Source organism: Pogona vitticeps, chromosome 1 (genome assembly GCF_051106095.1).
Source record: "Pogona vitticeps strain Pit_001003342236 chromosome 1, PviZW2.1, whole genome shotgun sequence".
Lineage (NCBI taxonomy): Eukaryota > Metazoa > Chordata > Lepidosauria > Squamata > Agamidae > Pogona > Pogona vitticeps.
Window position 1 is genome coordinate 140,571,245 of NC_135783.1, and position 9,383 is coordinate 140,580,627.

At 42.1% G+C, this 9,383-nt stretch overlaps 1 long non-coding RNA gene across 1 annotated transcript in view; it reads left to right on the top strand.

Annotated features, from left to right (window-relative positions):
* Nucleotides 1-1,787: 1,787 nt before the first annotated feature.
* Nucleotides 1,788-9,383, top strand: part of LOC144587540 (uncharacterized) — a 30,863-nt gene continuing 23,267 nt past the window's right edge. The window contains exon 1 of the long non-coding RNA XR_013542680.1: nt 1,788-8,824. This is a non-coding gene — a long non-coding RNA (uncharacterized LOC144587540). The remainder of the gene's footprint in view (nt 8,825-9,383) is intronic.

Here is a 9,383-nt window from a genome sequence, read left to right on the forward strand (position 1 = left end):
CCCATTCCGTTCCCCCGCCGCCTCCGCCACCCCGGGAGGAGCGAGCTGGCTGCCCGCCGGCTTTTTCGGCCAGCTGACCGGCGGGCGCTTGAGAAGGACCATGGGGGGAGCCCTCCCACGTGGTCCTTCCGAAGCCCCCGCCAGTCAGCTGGGGGAAAATGGGGCCTATGGGGGGGAAATCGCTATGCGGATTTGTAGTTAAATGGGGCGCTCGTTATGCAAGGCACCACTCTGTGTGTGTGTGTGTGTGTGTGTGTACATACACACACACATATATATACATATATATATGTGATTACACACACACACATAGAGGGAGAGATCGAGATTATGGTGGTCTTGGTGGCAGAGTTACTGGTTCTAATTGACAACACTCATTTCCAAATGTTACAGATTTCCTCAGAATTCCTGCTGCAATTGTTCTGATGTTTTGCGAGTTACTTTCCGAGAACCAGTTCCATATCCTCGATGGCTAAATAATTTGCTCTACATGTGCATATGATGGACCTCTCAGAGAAAAGAGTTACTGGCCACATTTTGCATGAATGGCACCAATAGCCTGAACAGGTCGTCCCGTATCACCTGTTGGGCTCTACAAGCAGGTGCCTCTCAAGAAATGTCCCATGCTCCCTCGAGATCCCCATGGTCCCTTGCTCTACTCCCAGCTGCCACCAAAGGCAGCTTAATTCTTCTTGAAAGGAAAAGATAAGGCAACAGAGGGCAGGTAAGAAAAGCTCCTCTTTACTGTTTTTAGATTGCATCTCACAAGATTCTGCCTGGGAAATTCCCGCCAAATTCTGGGAGTTGACGTACAAAAGGAACAAATGTCCCAAGTCCACTTCTCTCCCTCCTCTCTCCCACCCCCTTTGTTTTGACTGTCTCTTCTCCATGGAAGCCCACATTTCCATATTTTATATCATCCTGAGGGAAATCGTGTTTATGCTTCCGACATATGGCAACCTTATGAAGTAGAAATGTCCAAAAGGCCCTGTCATGAACAGCCCTGAAAACTCAAGGCCATGGCTTCCGTTACGGAGTCAATCCATCTCATATTCAGTCTTTTTTCCCCCCTGTCATCCTCAACTTTCCTCAGAGTTATTGTCTTTTCCACCACATATGGCCTCTTCACTATATATCCAAAGTATGATAGCCCACGTTTAGTCATTTTTTTTGCATGTAGAGACAGTTTGGGGCTTGATCTGATCTAGAACTCACTTATTTTTCTTTCACACAGTCTGTGGTATCTGTAAAACTCTCTGCAAATGCCACATTTGAATGAATCAATATTTCCCTTGTCAGCTTTCTTCACTGTCTAGCTTTTACATCCATACATAGCAACTGGAAACACCACTGTATGGATGAGCTTCGCCTTGGTTTCCAGTGACACAATCTTAATATTAAGAATCTTTTCTTGTTCTTTGGATACACAGGCAAGTGGGTTTCAATGTGTTAGGGAAGCTTAGAGCAATGCCCTCAGGAGGCTTGGCCATGTTATGAATCTGGGCACCTAGCAGGATCATCCACAGCAAAACAGTCAAAACAGACCAAGGTGCACTCAGCCTCTTCAGGATTTAACAGCCACCTCAGCAGAAGGCAACTGAAAGTGATGAAGGCGGAGAAAAGACAGTTCCTGGACAGCAGCAGTAGTAAATGGTGACCCTGATAAAGGATATCTCATAGGGGGAGAAAGTGAGGCTCAGGTGAAGTCATATTAATACTGCACAGAAGATGGCAGTGGTAAATTACATCTAAATGTTTAATGCCTTGAAACCCCTATGTTAATGGGACCATTCTGATAAGCTAGGTCAAATACTACTGTACTTAAAACCAGAGGCTGGTCAGGAGGCTATATAGTAAAGGACAGCCTAGTAGCTGGCTTTTTAAGGCCCTTCTGATAGCGTACAGACAGAGCAACATGTTCCTTCCAGGAGCCAAACTTCTATTTAATCTATTCTCTTTATTGACTAATGCTGGCAATGTTTTGATGAATGCTGGAATCTAAAAATCTAGTGTAAATGCAGTAACTGTCAAGAATATGAGCTGCAGAGAAACGAAAGCCACCTGCAGGGCTTATGATGGTCTGGAACCCAAAGTACCGGAAAAAAGAGGGTTGATGCCAAGAGGAGAGGGGAAGCGAGGGTGGAAATGTGTATGTGTGTGTGTTGTGTAGACAGACCAAGCCGCAAATCCTAGGAGGATGAAAAGCTGCTGCTAATTTTAGTGGGATCTTTTTTCTGACTAATGGGGCATGTCAGCTTTAGATTTTCTGGATGCCTCCCAGTGCCTGCTTGGAGTGAGACAAGAAAAGAAGATTGTCTCCCGGATGGGCCTGTTGCAAAAACGCCATCCTGCCAGTCAAGAGCTGTTTTTCAGATCACACAGGAGCAAAATGTGAGGGAAATAGATGCCACTTCCTCAGGCTCCGAAGACAGTGACCATTTCTGGTGCCCAACCTGTTGCCAGAGCAGACTTCCTCGGTCCCTTGGCAGGTCTGCAGCACACTCAAAATCCGAGTGTTATTAGTTTCAGTCAATATTCCATGAGCAGTCATCTCTCGCTACTTTTCAAGCAGCCCTTTGGGACAGCTGATTGTTCGACCGGCCCTGACAGAGTTGGGGGAGCTGAGCCACAAATAATGGCAATAATAATCCCCAGGCATATGCCCGCAAGATGTCTTTGTATGGATAAGGGTTATGTGAAATATAAGGTGGACGTGTGGCTTGTTTTGCTACCTCTCCTCTCCCAGTCTTCTCCTCATCCAGTTGCAAACAGCAGGCTGCCAAAAACCTGGACTTGCTTGCTGATGTCTTCAGAGCTACATGCATTGAACTGTTTTATTCTGTTGTTAATTTACATCACGAAAGAGCCCCCACAGCAGTTTTGGAGCCTCAAAAAGCCAGCGACTGATGCCTGCTTGGTTTGAGCTGCTGGCAGAAACTGCTACTCAAACAGCTTCAAAGCAGTGACTTGTCTGTCTAAAGACGGCCTGATTATTTCCTTCCAACAGGTGACAGGAGAGCTGGTCCAGAAACACCCATCAAAGGGAGCATGTGGGATGTGGGGCTGAGAGGGAATGAGAAATCCTGTTCTGTAATATTTTATTTTTAAACTACTAGGAATAGGGTAGGGAATACAAAAGGGGAAAGGAAGTGGAAGGGATGGGAGAGCACAGAATATACAATCAACCGATCTATGCATATTAAGTATACAAACATCCAATCTATTCATTTTTCAGTAAAAAAAATCAACTTTCTACTTTTTTTAACTGTTTGATTACCCTCTAACTATCAGCTTACATTTATGTTTTAGTTCAAATCTAAGTTACTCCAACATCATCAGGAAACGAAGACCAATTGTAAAATACATCCCCTCTTTCAATTTCCTTCTGTCTTGGACATACATTCAGGATGCCTGAAAAAGTATCCATTTCTATCACTTCCCATATTTTCTCAGTACACTTCTCTTGTTTTCGTGACTCTGTTTTCTTCCAGTTTTTGGGAGATAGGGATGAATCCAGGACAGTAATCCGATTTTTAACATCACATTTTCTGACTGTTGTAGCTAAATAGGTCACAGGGTAACTCTAAATCCCATCTATGTTACCTGGCATCACACTCAATAAAAACAGTTCTGGAGTTAGTACAGTTTCCTTAAACTGTTGTTTAACATCTGATGATTTATCTTTCATCAGATTTCCATCTGGCTACGATGCTAATTTACCTGCTGAAATCCTGTTATTATTATCATTTGTATGATAACCTGCCATTCTTTATCTGGCGAATGAGAAATCCTTATTGATTCTGTTCTCTTTTCTCACCATCAGGAGCATCATGAGGTCGAAACTGCCTCCCCACCACCTCTGTTTTGTTTGTTTAAAATACTTCTGCCCCACTTTTCTCCTGAAAAGGACTAATATCCTTCCTCTGCTGGAGAAAAGGTTTTAAATCTCTAACTAGGCTGCCTGCAAAAAAATGTGGACTCAATTGCTTTTAAGATTAGAAAATGAAACAAAGAGCTATTAAACTCCTCATCCAGTTTCAAAATAGGGATGCATCTTAACGAGGCAGTCATTAACAACTATATGAGACGCTTAAAGGATTTAGTGCTGCACAACCAACAGAAAGAGATGGAACCTTGCTAAAGATACATGACACTTTTAAAGAAGAGGAAAATGAATTTGGAGACATCAGCATGCTAGAAAAACTGAAACCACTGTGCAAAATTTGCCAAAAAATGGGAGGAATATATCAAAATTAAACAGATGAAAATGTAGTTACTTATGCTCATTTTTTTAAGAAATGTTTTCCTGATCTTTTGGACAGAAAAGGCATCCATAAACTGGCTTCTCAATTCAGTAGCAGTTCTAGGGTGCAGAGGTCATAGCATGTTAAATTACAACAACTAGGAACTGCAACATTCATGAAACAGAATATTCAAAGGCCAGGTGCAGCCATCTTACAAGCTGAGGAGTCTGTTGGTAAAGCCATCTGTTGTCTCCCATTGGACACTAGAACCCCACCAGATTAAATAAATTGACCAAGCCAGACTATTCAATAACCCATAGAGTTGCTAGTCATCAACGTCTCATTCAAGATGTAATTTTTTTTTGTTTTTGCACATGAAATTCAGACATGATGGACCATGAAGAGGGAAGGAAGCCTGCCAAATGTCATGCAGCTAGATAAAGAGGTTTGTGTACTAGGTACCTTTAACATTTACTTTAAAAAAATAAAAAAAGGAAGATGCAAAATCATTTGGTGCCAGATCTGCTTTGATTTGCACTCTGTGTTCTTGCTCCAAACTGCTCCAAAACTGAATCTGGTCATTTGACTTTGGTCCAAGTCTTAATACAAAATGGTCTAAATCAAGCCCATTCATTCAGTAACTCAAGATACGTCTGAGGCCACTGTGTAGCCCTGTCAAAGACCATGGAATATCAAATCACAACAGTGTAAAACCTGGTGTATGATTCTAAACTTGCACATACAGATCACCAACATCCCAATGCAAACAAAACTGCAAGCAGGCCATGTATGCTTCCAAATGAACAGAAGCAGCTATAATCAACAACAGTGCATAATTGTCATGAAGATTATTAAACCCGGAGTCAAACAGACAAAACAGCCATGATGTGCATATTGTAGTAAAATACAATACTACACGTGAGACCAGCTCCGTTAAGTGTGAACCGTGACATTATTTGTGAGTAGTACAGCTATCTGAGAAGTCCACAGAAGGGCGAAAGATAATATATATTAATGATTCTTAATTGTGATGTCTAAGGATAATCCACCAAGGTAATTCCCGTCAGCTAGATGATGTTAATGATTTGGCCATGATATCCATCTCTTGTGGAGTCCACCATTTTCTCTTTCTTGTTTGCCATTTGTAGATGTGGAAAAATGAGGTAAGATAGCATTCTGTCAGCAGCTGGTGACCACTAATTTGCTTTTCCTTTGTGAGTCTTCCTGTATGAGGTTGAGACTACACAGCCTGGAAAATATGGCTTGATTTGATATGTGCTTCTAGTTTATCAAATTTGGTTTCCCCAAGTGAATTGCTGTAGCTGTCCAGACAATAATTTTCAGGAATTAGCAGGGCAGAGGCAAAGAGTTCTGTTTGCATGGAGCTCCAACCGCAGGAGCTGCCTTCAAGCACTAACAAGGTGCTAATTGGCAATTTTGACCTTTCTCTCTTTTTATTTAGTTCTCCTGTTGTAGTGATACTGTGTTCCAGTGATGAGTGGAAATCTAAAGTTTGGAGACTAAGGGCATTTGATTCAGTGGAACTGACACTCCCATGAATGCCTCTTTGTTTTGGATCAGGTGATGAAACTGAGCAGAAGACAGATAAAACCTATATCAAACTGATTGGAACAAATGTAAACCACCCCTAACAATTGAACATCAAAAGATGATTCCCCACTCAAAAGAGAGAATTCCACAACAGGCTTCTCTGCAGCGTCATGTCATCACCAGGATGTGATTTGAATTAATCTGTGCTGCTTCCAAGGTGAATTGCAAGATAAGTGGCCAATGTAGTCACCTCCAAAGTCAGAATTCAGATATGGAAAAAAATATTGAGTCAAACTGAAAAGAAGAAAATAAGGACCAAGCATTCAACATACAGGTTAAATGAACAAGAGAGGTGCTCTAGCCCTGTCTGCTCCTCCATTGTTCTCCTGATGTAGAGAGCAAAATACCCTGGAAAGAAGCTGTCTTAAGGTGTTAACGTTGCTGCAGATGGAGCTCACTATGCATCCTGGAACTCTGAAAAGTCAGAACTCCTGATCACAAAGAACCTCTATGTATAGCAGCAGGAGCAGCAGCCTTCCTCCTTTTCTATACACAGAGAGCAATGTTGGAGAAGGGCGGCACCCACTCCTCCTTATCACACACTTATTTTGACCCTATTATGAACTATTGAATAGGGCTTTAGTCTAAACGGATTCATAGGAATGAGTCCAATGGCAACTTTAGTGATGATGCAATCTGAAGATCTGGAAAAAATTAGTTGTGGACAACACTCCCCCTAACACACACACACACATATTATTTGCCTTTGCTCTTCTCCTCTGTTGGGACCAAAATAATTATTGTGAAATTAAAACTCTTAAGTAAAATATCAATCTTTTATCCCCTGAGACTCAATCAACTCTCCACAGAAATCTGAAGATTTTCAAGTCTTGTCATGTGTTTTTTTGGGGGGGGATAAAGAATAAAAACAAGAAGTCAAAGGGTGAAAAAGCCTAGAGCTGAAAATTGCACACAAACACACTGTTTCTGAAAATGTATACAAAAGACACATTTGTATATGTGCAAAATGCATATCATCAGCTTGTATGTTATGGGGGAAAAATACATAGAAAAGGTGTACAGATTGCCACAGAAGAAATAAAAACAAAAATTTCAATTTCACACAAACAGAAGGGGGGGCTGAAGGGGCAGTGGGATTTGGAGAAATGTAATGAAGCTGGAAATGAGAGTCCAGGGGAAACAATAAGTAATCCTGGCAAGTAATCAGGACTGTGAACACAAAGGAAGTACCTCACAACTGAAATGACTAGCCAATCTATTGCTAGACAAGGTAACTATAATCGTCCTAATAATTTTTTTTAACTTAAGCTAAAGTTAATTTCAGGGTGAGGGAGGAGATTGCTCACTGGGGTGGCTGTTCCTACTGTCCCAAAATAACACGTGTCATTTAGGAGGTCACCTTCAGCACAAACCCAGGATGTTGTTGTTGCCTCCTGGTTTGAACATGTTTGCATTTCAAAGCTGTGCAAAGACACAATCACTCTAAGCAAAGTCCAGGTAATTTGTGTCACCGACAGCCTCAGAGTTCATTACTCGTGCTAATAATGCCACTGTCACTTTGAAGGTTCGCTTCCTGTGCCTTTTTGTGTTTCAGGAGCCACACTATTTTCATTTGTATTTTTTAATTGTTCTTTTTGTTTTTAATTATACAACCTATAGTTGGTGAGCATCCCACCATCAAAACTCTTCCAGAGAGGTAGGCATGAATATAAAGTCGTGGTTTCTGACAGATTTTAAAACAGTCAACTGCCGCTTTAAAAAAAGGCAGTGTGGTGCTTTAAACACAAACGTGCTCTTTCACACTCCTTCGAATCTTGCAGCCAAAGAGCTCCATCAGCTCATCACACCTGACAAGAACAGCATAACATACAATAAAACTCTCCTAACGTATTTCACAATCTCCTTCACTCTCACTCTACTCCCATTTTTCAAATGTTAAAACTTGTACTCAGAACATCCCAAACCAACTTTTTGTTTCTCCTCATGCTTATGCATCCAAGTTGGGGAGCTGGCCTGTTCTTGTCTGCCCTTGAACCCTACTAGGTTTTCTTCCTCTCTCAGTGCCACTTACTCAGCAGCTTCTACTTTCTCCCTCCGGGGGAAGATATAAAGGGAGGAAGATATTGAAGCTTCTGTTCTGTATCTCTGGTATTGCCAGCTGATGTCCTCCGGAGCAAAGCCCTGGAAACAGATATTGGAAAAGATTTCTTTGAATGGCAGCTCCCGGATTCTAGAAGTTCCAGTTTGAATAAAACTCCCCTCGCCTCCCCAAAACACTCTGCAAGCAGGCAAGTTCACCTTTGGTGATGTTGTTGGCCAGATCATCAGAGACACCCATTTTGGTTGAAAAACTTACACCCGGGGGGGAGCAAAGAAGTGCTCCTTACAGCTTCTAACAAAGCCCTCAGTCATCTGTCCTCCATGTTTCTACAACAGAAGCAACAAAATTTGGCTCAAAATGGTCAAGCAAACCCTCTTGGTGACGCAAATGGCAATTTGAGGGCCGTTTCATCAATTCTAATGGATCTACACGAGTTGGGACTGGAAAATGGATTTACCCCACTGGCAGGGTTTGTGTCTCTTTCTATTTTTCGTTCCTCATGACATGAAAATGAAGCAGGGAAGCTCAGGGGATGAAACCAATTCAATGAATTCTTACTTTGAAGCTAAGGCAATGAGTCCTCAGCAACCACCACCAAATCCATTTCCCAGGACAGTAGAGAGAAGGTGCAAGCGAGGTGTGAAGAATTCCAATGAACGCTGTCATTGCTGAAGACTGTAAGGACATACATGCGTTGATTTGTGCCTGTGGGTCACCCACCTCTGTCAAAAACACTGGAGGTGCTCTCTCATCCACATGCTCCATGAACGCAGAATAATCTTTCCATTACAGTAAGGAGTAACGAGGGTCCTCTTCCTATCTCTTCCTACCACCTTCATCCAAAGGTTCTCCTCACCACCTTCTTCCAAGTGAATAGGAACGCCACATGACTGCAGGCTGAAGATCCGTAAGTACCTTTCCCTTTATTAGATGCTCTGCATCAGTTACCTATGTGCGTCATGTCGGAACTGACTTACCATCTACCCTAATAGGGCTTTCAAGGTAAGTAAGATATTTAAGGAGTGGTTTCACCAGTTCCACACACTTCTCAATAAGTTTCCATGGCTGAGTAGGAATTCAAACCTTGTTCTCCAAAGTCCTAGTTAATCACTCTATCCATTATATACTACACTATATCAGTCTGCATGAGGGAGGGACGAAAATGTCATTTGTTTTGTTTCTAGACATGCACTTCCCCAAAAAGGCAATTCTTCATAAATTCAAAAGCAAGACCTTATGAGTTTACTGTTATTATTTTTTAAAGCAACCTAAATGATTTGCAATGAACAATGAAAACGGAAATGGACACATTTGCTCCTCCAGGCAGAGGGTTGCACAGTCCTTAATCTCAATCTCTCTCTCTCTCTCTTTGTGTGCATTCTGCAATCACTGTGGTGCTAAATCAAGGTTGCCCCTTCTTCCCCCACCCCACAGGCTTTCATCCTGACTGCCTCCTTATCTTGCAC